Consider the following 15,096-nt stretch of genomic DNA (forward strand, 5'->3'; position numbering starts at 1 on the left):
GTTTTTCATTATTTACCTACAGCACATGTGAATATTCTTGGTTTATTTTCCTTCCTTCCCTTTTTTCTTTTTCTTTCTTTCTTTTTTTTTTTTTGTACCAGTCCTAGGGTTTGCTATCCCTGAGCTTTTATCACTGGAGGCTAGCACTCTACCACTTGAGCCACAGCTCCACTTCTAGCTTTCAGGTGATTAATTGGAGGTCAGCGTCTCATGGACTTTGCTGCCCATGGTGGCTTCATACCTCGATCCTCAGATCTCAAGGCTTGAGTTGCTAGGATTACAGGTGAGAACCACTGGCACGAGGCTTGGATTACTTTTCTAATTAGTCCCTTAGTCAAATTTCAAGGGGCAGTGCTAGAATTTTAAGATATGAAGAAGTTGTTAAATTGCCCCAGATGTCAGTGGTTTATATCTTTAATCATAGCCACTCAGGAGACTGAGACCTGGAGGATCACAGGCAGAAAAGTTGGCAATAAATAAACAAACAAATATTTTTAAAACACAATAAAAGAAAGACCTTGGAGTTCTCATAATTGAAATAAGAGTCTGTGACAGCCTGCGAAGCTGCTGCAGAGCTGAGGACTGAGCACAAACAGGAGCTTACAGGGCGACCTCCCCCCTCCCCATACTCTCACTCCTGGGGTCCTTCTACCTCCCCAAGGCTAAGCCTAAGCTGACCTTAGTAGGTAATTTTCCCCCTTACTTTGTAGGTTCAGAAATGAAGTCTCTCTCTAGGCATTCACACACAGTGAGACCAAAGGTGGATACTCTAGGAGTGGAGCACACAGAGCAATACCTATGTGCATCTGACCATTTAACATAATGGGTATCAAAAGGAACTCCAGCAAATGGAAACAAGACTTTTTTTTTCTTTGTTGCTGTTTTTGTGTTCTGTTCTTTTTTGTCTTGTTTGTTCATTTATCTGTCTTTGGGAAGGTAAGGGGCAGGGACACAGAAATGGAGGGACAAAAGGTGAGCAAATATAGGAGTGGTACTCACTAGATACAATGTTGAAAATAAGCTATACAACTTGTGGGAGGGGATGAGAAGGAAAAACTGGGAGAGACCAAGGGAAAGGGTGACATTGTCCAAAAAAATGTACTCATCTGACTATGTAGCTGTAACCCCTCTGTACATCACCTTTATAATAACTATTTTAAAAATTAATTTTTAAAAATGGAAAAGGGTGACATTGTCCAAAAAAAATGTACTCATCTGACTACGTAGCTGTAACCCCTCTGTACATTACCTTTATAATAACTATTTTAAAAATTAATTTTTAAAAATGGAGTGCTTGGGCTGGGAAGGTGGCTCAGTGGTAGGGTGCTTGCTTTGCATGCATGAGGCCTTGGGTTTGAGTCCTGAGCACCACATAAGCAGAAAAAGCTGGAAATGGCACTGTAGCTCAAATGGTAGAGCACTAGCCTTGAGCTGAAGAGCTAAGGGACAGCACCCAGGCTGAGAATTCAGGCCCCACAACCGACCTAAGTAAATAAATAAATAAATAAATAAATAAGTCAACAGTGACTTGAGATCTCACTAGCTACTTGGGTAGCACCTGGACTGGAGTGGATCATCCACCCATCCAGGCCTGAGGCCTTTCTGGAACATCAGAGCCTGCAGGTGACAGATCTTTGCCCAATTCAAGGTCCTGGATGACAAGCACCCCAGGGCTGTTCTCAGCACTTGCTGGCCCCAGGGCCTTCCGGCTTACAACTTTCCTCTACTGGTCTCTTGGAAGCATTTTTCACTTAGTTCCTATTATCTGCATTTCTGCAGATTTTAAGATATATACTTTAGGAATTTGTGTAAGCCTTGCTGTGGTGTTCTCTCAATCATCAGATCTAGGCCTCATCTAGGAAGAGTCAAACAGAGAGTGGTACCTCCCAGGGCTAGCTTGGGCTTCTCATGACATCACTTCTGTCTTCTAAAACAGTGTGCCATCAAGAGAGCAAGGCAGAAGCTTGGGGCTTCTTCCAACCCAGCCTTTAGTCATGAGGATCACCTTGCCCTTGTTCTATTAGTTTCATACAGATAGCAGAACTCACTCACTGTTTATCTTTACTTCTAATTTAACTCAGCAACCTGTATTTTTATTTGCTGAATCCAACAACCTCACATGGAAGTCAGTAAGGGCAGCCAGATTCAAGGGCAGAACTCACGGAGGTGAGGGAATGTCAAGGTCACAATCAGCAGCACACGATGGGGGAGAAATTCTCATAATCTTCCGTGGAAAATACATCCAGTCTATTCACACTGCCAAGGGCATCCTCACAAAGTTAAGCTTAGACCCTTTCATGGCTCTCCATCACGAAAAGGTTGATACTCAAAACTTTGTGTGTGTCCCACATCTGGAATCTCAGCAGTCAGAAGGCTGAAGCAGGAGGATTATGAGTTTGAGGCCAGAGTGGACTACAGAGTGACTCAATCTCCCCCACTCACCCAGAAAAGGCCCACCCCTGCCCATCTATCAAGCACATAATAAAAGACAATACTCAACTTTCATAGGCTGGAGGAACAGGATTGGAAGAAAGGATCTGCATTGATCTTTGTTTCCCTTCCTCTGAACTTTGAGTCCAATGTCCTAAGATAATAGCTCAAATCCTTACTTACTGCCAGTAAGCGCTAGGCAATTCCATGACAGCAATTTAGTTATAATGAACACCAATACTCCACAGCACTGTGGTAGACAATGGTTTTGCTAAAGTAAGGCCACCCAAGGTGACAATGTGCTCTAGGCACCTTGGATAATCAAGGAAATGATGTTAGGGACAAATGGCTTTTCATCTGTAGGTCCCAAAGTTCAGCTTGGCAACAGAAACTCTCCCATGTGTGCCTTCTCCTCAGCCAACAAATGGCACATGGAGGGATGGGCAGTGCTCTGTGAAGACAGAGCACGGAACATGTTCTACCCTGCACAACAGACCCTAGAGAACACAGGTGTCCTGGGGCCTGCATGCTGGGGCCAGGATGCTCCGAGAGGTTGGAGTCACCCCAGAGTCAAGGCCTGTGCCGTTTTTTCTCATATACTTTTGCTTTACATTGGTATCAAGATGGCCCAGGAACCTGGGAGGATACTTCCCTGTGGAGAATGTAAGATGGATGGTAAGACATATGTAGAGATGAGAGTCAGGAAATAAGAAGCTTCCCAAGTCATCTCATTAATCATTTCATTGAGAGTTGTGATGTGCTCTGTTTCTTTCCTAACTTTGGACATGTGTAAAGAGGAGGCTGGGACCAAGAGAGGAATAGCAAGAACGTCATAACATGTTAAATGAAAACAGGTAGGACATTAAACTGAGGGTAGAGTTCCGTGGGCAAACTGCCTAGCATGCATGAGGTCCTGGTTGGCTCCCCAGTGTTAGGTTTTTAGAGAGAAGTAGCGAAGTAGGAACCCACCACGCACGTGGTATTCAGGTAAGGGGTAGGTTTATTCATCATTCTGGCTGGCACCAGACCATGTTAGCACTCCACAGGGCTGGGAAAGACCTGGCAAAGAGAGCGTCTGGCCCTGGGCTAGGCCTTATCTAGGGTAGGGGTGGGGAAAGGTGTGACCGCGTCAATTCCAGACGTAATCTCTTCCAGGTGTGCCAGTTGCCTAGATAACGCAGGTACAGGGTAGAGAATTTGCTGTGAGGAGGGTGAAGTCTGCTCGCCATCCAGGAGCAGACCTTACACCTGGAATTACAATTTTTATTTGTTTGTTTGTTTGTTTATGTTTTTGCCAGTCCTGGGGCTTGAACTCAGGGCCTGGTGTTAGTATTATGCTCACCTTTGGTCCTCAGTTCCACCCAGACTAGGGACCCCCTCCCATTCCTGGAGTACCTGTCATACAGCTGGCCCCCTCTACCTGCTCCCCTCTACCTCACTTCCTATCCCCCAGACCCTCCTGCTACCTGGATGGGGACAGAGGCCATGTGCTCCCTCTTGGGGGAAATATGGCTCCTCTAATAAACCTTATAATAATCTTTCTCCTGTGCCTGCCTGCCTCTGCGTGGTCCCCTGGGATGGATGTGTGGGATCCTCCTCTTTCCCTGGGCTCTGTCCCTGAGCTTCTTTTGTTCAAGGCTAGTACTCTACCAGTAGAGCCACAGTGCCACTTCTGCCTTTTTCCATTTATGTGGCACTGAGGAATTGAACCCAGGACTTCGTGCATGCTAGACAAGCACTCTACTACTAAGCAACATTCCCAGCCCTATTTTTATTTTTTAACTGTAAATATTCTGGCAGTATCTCTAGAAGATGGGATTGTTATTTCTTCCTATTGTTTTATCAGTCATGGAGCCTGAACTCGGGGCCTGGGTGCTGTCCCTATGCTCTTTCACTCAAGGCTAATGCTCTACCACTTTGAGCCACAGCTCCACTTCGCAGAATTACAATAATAAAAATGATAATAAATAAAATATGGCTGCAAATTTGTAATGTATGTGTCTACAAACATACATACATACACAGTGTTTGTAAGTGTGTATGTTATTTGTTTTTTGCCAGTCCTGGGGCTTGAACTCAGGGCCTGGACACTGTCCCTGAGCTTTTGCTCAAGGCTAGCACTCTACCATTTGAGCCACAGTGCCACTTCTGGCTTTTCAGTTTATGTGGTACTGAGGAATCGAAGCCAGGGAGGGCTTCATGCATGGGAGGCAAGCACTCTACCACTGAGCCACTTTCCCATCCCTATATGGTCATATATACTTGTACATTCTATGATGGTTAATTCTATGTGTCTGTGTCTACTTGACTAAGCTAGTGGCTGCCCAGATCGCTGGTTAAAATAAACATTATTGTTAGATGTGTGTCTATGTGGGTATTTCCAGAAGACAGCATCTGAATCACTAGACTGTGTACAGCAAGATACCCCTCACTATGTGAATGAGCACCACAATAATCCACTGAGGGCCCAAGCAGAACACAAAAGAGGAAGAACAAATGAACTCTCTACTAACTCTAAGACCTCCATTTTCTCCTGCCCGTGGCTACCAGTGTCTCAGCTTCCTGGCCTGCAGATTCAAACTGAGATTTAATACAATCAGCTCCAACCCCCCAGGCCTCACACCTCTCACGCACACGGTCCACCCTCACTCTTCCAGCATTGGGATTAGAGCTGAAATTGCACCCAGGGCTGACCCGTTCTCAGACCTTCCAGTTTGAACTAGAAACCACTCACTCTCCTGGGGCTCTGACACTGGAAAAACCAAACTGTTTTCCCTACTCTCATATACTCACACCACTCACTATAATCCTTCCCTGCTGATCGCCAAAACCTGTGGGGATTTTTCCCCACCAGCAACCAGTTCTCATCAGATAACTAGACACCTACCATTGGACTAAATTCTGGCACTAACTACTGGAGTTAGGTGAAATCCCACTGGTGGAGGACTCCATCCTGTAAGCCTGATCCACTTCAGATGCCAGTTACAAGTTCCAGGTTGTGTTGGTAATTCTGACCAACTGGCTATAAACCAGGTGTTGCTATGAAGCCCTTCAGCTCAATTAATTTGCTAGAGCAGCTAACCCAACAGGGAAAGCGCTGACAATGACCTATTCAAAATCATATTACAGAGAATCCAGGTAGGCAAGTAGGATGAGGAATTTCCATGCCCTGTCCAGCATGCCGCTTGCCCATCAAACACCTGCAAGCCCCAAAACTTCAGGAATTTTAATGGAGGCTTCATTACACTGGCGTGATCAGCTATTAAGTCCGCCTTTTGTCTCTCTTCCCTTCCTGGAGGATGGTAGGGGAGACTGAGCTCAAGACACAATCTTTCTGGGGACCAGACCCATCCAGATTCTATCAAGTTACCCCAACAGAACAAAAAGATGCTCTTATCACCAGGGAAATTGTAAGAGATGAGGGGCCTTGTGCCAGGACTAGGAATCAGCACCAAATATCTCTTAACACTCAGCACATCACAGCCTCCAGCTTGCAGATAGCTAATCTCAGGATTTTGCAGCCTCCATAATCATGTGAACCAATCTTTCATAATAAATTTCTTTACACACACACACACACACACACACACACACACACACACACACACACACACACACATATCTCCTATTGGTTTGGTTTCTCTGGAGAATAGTAACCCATACACCTGATTCACAAACATGCAAGTGTTTGTTTTTTTCTTTTATGTATCCTATATTCTTTGTAATGAACACACACTGGCGTATATAACAACAAACACATAAACATTACTGAAAAGAAAGATCAGACTATAACAACTGTCATTAAAGAGAATACAAACTAAAGAGCTATGGGTCATAGTTGGTTACTTACCTTTGCTGTTCTTCCTTGTGAACAAGTTTCATCAGTGTTCCCAACTGAAGAAGATTAAGAATAATTGATCCAAAGTTCATCATTGTCAATAACTGGTCTAAAGCTGGGAGTACTGGTACACACCTGTAATCCCAGCACTGAAAAGGCCAAAGGAGGAGAACAGTGATTTCTAGGCCAGCTGAGCTACATAGCAAGACCCTATCTCAAAAAACAAACAACAAAAAGAAACTGGTCCAAGGTAGTCACTTGACTCACTTTTGCTGAAAAAATACAAGTGTAAGTTTATTTGTGGCTATTAGGTAAGACTTTTCTCTTTGATTATAAAAGAGAGGAAGGAAGGGAGAAATGGAAGGAGAGACAGAGAGGAGCAACAGAGAGTCAGTCAGTCAAAAGAGAAAACATCCCATTATGGCCTTCTTCCTGTGACTTCATAGCACAAAACTTGGTGTTATGGAGGCCAGCTTGTGACCACTAGGAGAAACTGCCAATGTGCTAAGATTGAGAAGTCTCTGTGCTTCTGAAATGTGATGATTGGGTTTTTATCCTGTTGTGTGAGGTGTGTCTCCTTCCAACTTCGTTGTGACCATAGCACATTTCCTACTTAACATGAATGGAGAGAAAGAAACAGAAAAAAGAAAGGTGGGAAGATTCTAGGTCCTCAGTGACATTACTGAACCATCTGATTAACCTGGAAAACTGCGTCCTGCTAGACCCTGGAGCAGGAGAAGGGCACAATTTCCCTCAGCATGGTGAGAGTATCCCAATAACCTGTACCAGCTCCAGTCCCATTGTCGAGAAGAAAGGATGAAAATTCTATAAGGTAGAAAACAAGAGGGTCTTCCACAAACACCTTTTGTATCCATCTTGTATGTATATTTGCAATTACAGTCTTCAAAGTCCTCAAAATGGACTTGTTATGTCAAAAACATGTAATTTCAAATATATATATATATCCTCAGATCTCAGTCTCCTGAGTAGCTAGGATTACAGGCACAAGCCACCTGGCTTGTAATTTCAAATATTAATAGACATCAATAAATGAATAAATAAGCAAGATGTGGGAAATATCCAAAATAAATATTATTCAGCCTTAAAGAAACAAGAGAAATTCAGACACAAGCTATAACATGAACAGTTCTTTTTTTTGGGGGGGGGGTCCGGTTGTGGGGCCTGAACTCTGGGCCTGGGCGCTGTCCCTCAGCTCTTCAGCTCAAGGCTAGTGCTCTACCACTTGAGCCACAGCGCCACTTCCGGCTTTTTTCTTTTTGCTTATGTGGTGCTGAGGAATCAAACCCAGGGCCTCAGGCGTGCAAGGCAAGCGCTCTACCACTGAGCCACCTTCCCAGCCCCATGAACAGATCTTAAAGACATTAGGCTAAGTGAAATAAGCCAGCATGAAAGGCCCAGTGCTACATGATTCCACTCGCATGTGGTACCTGGAATTATCTAGTTCATAAGGTGGTAACATGGTGATTGACAGTGGCTAGAAGGGGGAGGGAAGGGGTTAGGGTGGGAGTCTCAGCTTGGAAAGATGAACTAGGTAGACAGTGAAGTAACTGCAGCACAATGTAAGTGTGCTTCATACCATTCAACTAGATGATTTAAAGTGGTTAAAAACCAGGCTCCAGTGGCTCACACTTAGAATCTTAACTACTCAGGTGATTCATCTGAGGATCGCTAGAAGGCAGACTGGGCAGAAAAGCCTGAAAAGACTCTTAACTCTATGTAACCACCAAAAGGCTGGAGGAAGAACTGTAGCTCAAATGATAAGAGTACCAGCCTGGGGAGAAAACGCTCAGGGACAGCACCTAGGCCCTAGTACTGGTACACACACACACACACACACACACACACACACACACACACACACACACACACACACACACACACACACACACACACACACACACACACACACACACACACACACACACACGGTTAAAATGGTGTTACATTATGGATACCTGAGCACAATAAAAAATTGTTTAGGGGGAGGGGAGATGAAGGAGAGAGGTGGACTGGGCGACTTTGAGGGGACCCATTACATGTGCCTATGGAAATGCCACACTGAAACCCCTTCTTGGGCAACTAATATATGTTAAAGTCCTTATTAATATGTGGCTGTGCAGTGCCAATTTGTCCCCCAAAAGGCTTTGGCATTTCCTCTCACCCCTGAGGACAGGGCTTAGCTTCCCTATACTGTTCTGAGCCCAGTGTTACCTCAATGGCCCTTGTGGTGGCACACTGGTGGGAATGAGACCAGATACAAGATCAGTAGGAGAATCCTGAGGAAGGAGGTCAGCAGGCTGCCCTCCATGGCTCTCTTTATTTTCACTATGTGGGGTTTCTTTCCCTTCGTAACCTTCACCCATTATGCTGTCCCCCAACCCCACCCCGTCTCTGTTGTCCTGTTTACTTCTCTGACTTCAGTGAAGACAATATCCAGTCCCTTCCTTTCTTTGCGTAAGAAAAAAAAAATCTAAAATTACAAATTCAGCAAACAAGATTTCTGCATGCCCGTTCACAGCCACATGACTGGGAGCGTTACAGAGCAACCTGCCTGAAAGTCACAAGATCGTCTAAGGGACATTTCTGCATTTGGCCTACTTTCTACAACTGATTGGGCTGAGTTCTGGAAAGCTCTATTTCATGTGTAGAAAAAGATGGCCACGTTTTCCAAATGACTTTTTCCTCATGGAGACAGAAATGCCTTTTGCCTGGTAGAGAAGTTGGACCCAAGGTTACAGTGAGTGCTATGTATTCATAGTAACCCATCTTGTTTCTAACTCACCCATCTTCTCCCAGATCTCCTCTTCACTGCTTGTCTTCCAGGCTAGTTTCCTCCAGACTGGCATTACCTCAGCTTGCTTTCTCATAGTAAGCTAGATTCAAATCTTTTTTTTCTTTTTTCTTTGTGTGCCAGTTCTGGGGCTTAAACTCAAGGCCTAGGTACTGTCCCTGAGCTTTTTTTTGTTTTTTTTTTTTTTTTTTTTTTTTTTTTTTTTGTCAGTCGTGGGGCTTGAACTCTAGGCCTGGGCGCTGTCCCTCAGCTCTTCAGCTCAAAGCGAGCGCTCTACCACTTGAGCTACAGCGCCACTTCCGGTTTTCTGGTGGTTTTATTGGAGATAGGAGTCTCAAGGTCTCTCCTGTCCGGGCTGGCTTTGAACCGCGATCCTCAGATCTCAGCCTCCTGAGTAGCTAGGATTACAGGCGTGAGCCACCAGCGCCCGGCTGTCCCTGAGCTTTTTTTTGCTCAAGCTACCACTCTACAACTTGAGCGAGAACTCTCACTGACTTTCCTGCCTGGACTAGCTTCAAACTACAATCCTCAGATCTCAGCCTCCTGAGTAGTGATTGCAGGCTGTGAGTCACCAGCATCAGGCCGTGTGTGTGTGTGTGTGTGTGTGTGTGTGTGTGTGTGTGTGTGTGTGTGTGTGTGTGTGTGTGTGTGTGTGTGTGTGTGTGTGTGTGTGTGTACTGGGGCTTGAACTCAGGATCTTGTATTCTTGCTTGGCCTTTTCAATCTGTGTGTGTGTGTGTGTGTGTGTGTGTGTGTGTGTGTGTGTGTGTGTGTGTGTGTGTGTGTGTGTGTGTGTGTGTGTGTGTGTGTGTGTGTGTGTACTGGGGCTTGAACTCAGGATCTTGTATTCTTGCTTGGCCTTTTCAATCTCAAGGCTGACCCTACCACTTGAGCCACAGTTCTAGTTTTTGCTGGCTAATTGAAGTCTCACAAACTTTTCTGTCTGGGCTGACTTCAAACCACAATCCTCAGATCTCAGCTTCCTGAGTAGCTAGGACTGCAAGTGTGAGCCACTAGTTTTTCACTGGATTCATCCTTGACAAGGGCTTCCTGCATGTTTATAGGGGAGTTATGTTCAACAGAAGTTATAGGAAATCACTGTTTTGGACTAAGTACCTATCTTAGACAGCCATGAAACTGACCAAAAATCAAGATAGTGTCACTCATTCTGAAGTTCCAAAGTACCACACCTAATCTTTTGAGAAAACAGAAGAGAGAAATACTAGTCAAATTTCCCAGGGAGGCCCATTTCAGTGAGCATAATAATGAAGTTTCTTTTGCTTTAATCTTTACACAAGAGCAGTCTGGTGTTAACTAGTCATGTTTTAGCTGTTCTGTGGCCTGTCCTGATGGTACAGGGGACAGTTCTGGAATGACTCACCTACCTAGTGTGTCAGCCTTTGATTACCTTATTAGAACACTTTATTTTATGAAAGGGAACACTGCCTGTTTCTAGAATCACAAATTAAGCCAATTAAGATCTTAAAGCTAAACCAGGCATTGGTGGCTCACACCTGTCATTCTAGCTACTCAGGAGGGGATCACAGTTCAAATCCAGCCCAGGAAGGAAAGTCTGTGACACTCTTATGTCCAATTAACCACCAGAAAACCAGAAGTGGTAGAGCACTAACCTTGAGTAAAAGAGCTCAGACACAGTGCCTAGGGCCTGAGATCAAGCCCTATAACTGAAAAAAGAAAAAAAAAAAAGATCTTAAAACACTAAACTTACTATCATTTTATCCTTGAGTAGTTATGCTGTTAACTTTTTGAAAATGAACAGAAGAAATTTATGAAGCATAAAACCAGGTTGACTCACAGGCAGTGACTTCTGACTCCATCACCATAAATAGGTGGGGCCTGCTTCCCAGCTGTGCAGCTGTGCCCGCCCTCCCAGCTCTTCACCATCCACACAATGACATCTGCCCAGCTTCCAACCAGGCCTCCAAAGTTAGACCACAAATGCCTCAAGATCTGCTGCCAGCCCTCTGAGTGCTGGTGGCTCCTACCTGTAATCCTAGCTACTCAGGAGGCTAAGACCTGAAGATAGAGGTTCAAAACCAACCCAGGCAGAAAAATCTGTGAGACTCTTATCTCCAACTAAACCAGCAAAAAGTCAGAAGTGTGGATGTGGCTCAAGTGGTAGAGCACCAGCCTGAGGCAGATAAAGCCAAGTAAGGCACATAGCCACCTGGCCCTGAGTTGAAGCCCTAGCACATGCTGCCATCCATTGACCTTGTTTTGAGCTTTGGGGCTTGACTGTACGCAACAGAGGGAAGACAGGAGGAGGACACAGAATAAGTGGGAAACGGAACAACATACAACATCAGCTGTACTGGACATAGAAGAAAAAGAACTAAGCAACCCAAAGACAGCGATGGGAAGGGAGGAATGAGAGGGGAAGAGGGAACAGCTGACACTAAGCAAAAGGAAAGAAAAGTAATCATCACCTGATATGGAAGAAATAATTTGCATTGTCAAAGCTCATAGAATTCACAAACTTTATAGACCATGATAATGACGATGTGCCTGTGAAGGTTAAAATGTGTTTGTGACTTTAAGTCTCACTGTTCCACAATACTGTGAAATATGTGAAATGTATGTAATCACCTAATCTCAATTTTTAAAAAAGTGAGAGAAGGGATGGGTTAGGAGTGACGGGTGACAATGTTGTCAGACACCTTGTATTCATATATATTGTTTTGTAGAATGGGAACTTGATTGTACAGCTACTTAAAGATAATAATAAAAAATTTAATTAAAAAAGAAAAGGAAAGGAAAGAGGAGCTGCCTCTCATTGGCCTTGTTTTGAGATTTGGGGCTTGACTGTTCCCCAGATGACAAGGCAAGGCTGCAGAGGTTAGTACTGGAATGTCCTCCTCCATCTCCCCCACCCCAACCCCACCCAGCAGCAAAATGGGACTTGGGCTCTGGAAGAGCCGGTAATGTAACCCGGATGTGGGTGAGTAAGTCCTCAGCCCTGGGGAGTTGTCCTTCCGTTAGCCTTTGCATCCAAAGGGCTCAGGCTGTGTGTTCCTGGGTTTCTTCCCCACGGCCACCTCTCCTCCCAGTGGGCCTACCCTGCTCTGGGTCTATCCTGGAGCCCAGCTGCTCCATTTTGCTTGCCAGCAGCCATGGTGTGAGCAGGTCTTGCTAAAAGTTTGGAGAAAGGTTACCCTGGGGATGTTGCTTGGCTTCAGTTTTCACAAGTGCTATAGTTATGACCAGCCTCAGGCTGGGCCACCAAGTCAAAAAGTGAGTTCCTCCTTTCCAGAATCCTCAGCCTTTCTCCCCAGGGCTAGCTCTGAGAATTCAAATTTTTTCCCAGCTTACTAAGCATGCCAACTCTAGATGATCTCTTAAAGGGCCCATCTCCAAATACTCTCTGAGCAGCCCTTGGAGTGGAATGCCAGACAGGGCATCAAACTATCCTAAGATCCCTCTCACTTCTCTGCAATAGCAGTTGCTACAGGAGCTGGGATATGCCCCGCTATCAACTTTATCACTGAGCTACACCCTCAGACAGCTCATTTTAAAAAGCCCAATTTTCTACCTGGGCCTGGTGACTCACACTTGTAATCCTAACTGCTCAACAGTTTGGGAGGATTGCAGTTTGAAGCTGACCGTGGCAAAAAAAAAATTAGTGAGATCTTATCTCAACCAACTAGCTGAACATGGTAGGAGCATAGTCAGCAACGGAGGAGGCAAAAGTAGGAAGATAGGGTGTAAGGCCAGTCCCCAGGCAAAAGGCTCTAAATACTTTTTTTTTAAAGAGGGCTGGGAAGGTGGCTCAGTGGTAGAGTGCTTGCCTTGCATGCATGAGGCCCTGGGTTCGATTCCTCAGCACTACATAAGCAAAAAGAAAAAAGCCAGAAGTGGTGCTGTGGCTCAAGTGGTAGAGCACTAGCCTTGAGCTGAAGAGCTGAGGGACAGCGCCCAGGCCCAGAGTTCAGGCCCCATGACCGGACCCCCCCAAAAAAAAAACACTAAAGAAAAGAGGGCTAGGGAGTATAGCTCAAGTGGTAGAGTGTCTGCCTGACAAGTATGAGGTCCTAAGTGTTTTTTTGGTTTTATTTTAAAGCATGATTGGGCTGGGAATGTAGCTTAGTGGTAGAGTGCTTGTCTAGCATGCATGAAGCCCTGGGTTCGATTCTTCAGTACCACATAAGCAGAAAAAGCTGAAAGTGGTGCTGTGGCTCAAGTGGTAGAGCACTAACCTTGAGTACAGAGAGGCTCAGGGACAGAGCCCAGGCCCTGAATTCAAGTTCCAGGACTGGCAAGAAAAAAAAAAAAAAAAACGCCTGAGTTCCTTCTTTGATCACACATGAGAAAGAATAATATGAATATATATATGGAACTGGAAAGGAGGAAGGAATCTTTTCTTTGCATTATGTTGGCTCCCTAGAAAGGCATCCTAAACTTATCCTATTTTATTTCCTCTTGGAGCCCTAGCTAGCTAAGAGACCAATTTCCCAGAGGTGGAGCAAGCTGCCTGGCACCAGCTATTAGTGCCCTTATCCCCATATATGGGCGCTGAGCTGTGCCCCCAAGTGAAGGCCCACAGGAGATGCCTTAGCAGCAGCCCTTGAACCCTGGAGGTGGCAACCACTCCTGCCGTGGTTACCAACTGACAATTTGCATCCTGCAATGGGCAAAAGGATGAAGGAACAGTTAAGTTTCCTGCTGCAATTTCTAAAAATACAACTTCCTGATTTTGAAACTCATCAAGACTTCCTTTGGTTTTACAATATTCAGCTCACGTCCTTCCCTTCTGATAGGGACTCAACTGTCACACTGCTTTTAGGTATCCACCCTTCCCTGGAGAAGCTGGCTTAAGAAAAAGTCTGCTAAGCCTTCAGTTCTCACTGCTAGGGCCTGCGCCCAGCAGACATGGGGTCATGTGACCTGTTCTTTGGGGCCCCCTGAGAAAGTTCTCCATACTTTCCTGAGGGCCCTATTCTTGGGAGCTCAGCAAACCTCAGTTGTGTCCCATAAGGGCAGGGTTTCTACATGAACTGGAGACTGTGAAACAGAGTCCAAAGTGGGGTCTTACCATTTGCAACTCTGCAGTGCCATCCCATCTTCTACTAGAAATAAGAAAGTGCTTTTTGAAATTAGTTTAAAAGATTTTTTTTTTTAACACTGCTCTTTGGATACTTGCAGAGAATAGTAAATAGTAGTATTCCTCTGTCCTTAAAAAAAGTTACTGCGCTGGGCGCCGGTGGCTCACGCCTGTAATCCTAGCGACTCAGGAGGCTGAGATCTGAGGATCGAGGTTCAAAGCCAGCCCAAGCAGGAAAAGTCTGTGAGACTCTTATCTCCAATAAACCACTCAGAAAACTGGAATTGGCGTTGTGGCTCAAATGGTAGAGTGCTAGCCTTGAGCTGAAGAGCTGAGGAACAGAGCCCAGGCCCAGAGTTCAAGCCCCACTACCAACCAAAAAAAAAAAAAAAAGGGTTTCTGCAGAAAGGCCTTGTTCTTGAGAAAGAGATTAAATGCAGGAAGAAGGTTATAGCAAATTCCTCTCCCTAGGACCTAAAAATACCCAGAATGCTGTGTGTTCCAACACATTAAAATGCATGATAATGACAACTCTCTTCCTACCTTTTTCCATCTCCATTTATGGACAATGATTCATAAGAATGCTCTGTCACTAGTGTAAGGTCTAGAAAAACACAACAATGGAATTTCACCATTTCAGGTTAACGACCACTATTAGTGTTAGAAATGCACAACTCTCCAGTGTCAGAAGTGAAGAGGCATGCAAGAGTTTTAGGAGATTTTGTCAAGGCAATTTACTTTTGCGCAAAAGGATGCAATATCATTAACTCTCCCCGGAGCTAGGCAGACACACTGGGCAGGGCAGTTTGCTAGGTTTTTATCCCAATCTAAATTGTCCCTCCTCCTGGTCAAGGAGTTAGGCTCACAGTCTAAGTGCAATTAATTACCAAGGTCAGAAAGAGGACCATTCCTTAATTCCTAGCAAAACTTTACTTATCATCCCCTCATTTAGCAATT

The 15,096-nt window shown here is 44.9% G+C and overlaps 1 protein-coding gene and 1 non-coding gene across 4 annotated transcripts in view; one reads left to right on the forward strand and one right to left on the reverse strand.

The window, feature by feature from the left end:
- LOC138815263 (N-acetyllactosaminide beta-1,3-N-acetylglucosaminyltransferase 2) overlaps positions 1-15,096 on the reverse strand; it is a 180,307-nt gene that overhangs the window by 107,560 nt on the left and 57,651 nt on the right. The window lies entirely within an intron of this gene.
- Positions 6,784-6,887, forward strand: LOC138815280 (small nucleolar RNA U13). The gene has a single exon (XR_011368252.1). It is a non-coding gene; the product is annotated as a small nucleolar RNA U13 (small nucleolar RNA).

This window comes from Dipodomys merriami, unplaced genomic scaffold (assembly GCF_024711535.1).
Source record: "Dipodomys merriami isolate MVZ:Mamm:240054 unplaced genomic scaffold, mDipMer1.0.p SCAF_63, whole genome shotgun sequence".
NCBI lineage: Eukaryota > Metazoa > Chordata > Mammalia > Rodentia > Heteromyidae > Dipodomys > Dipodomys merriami.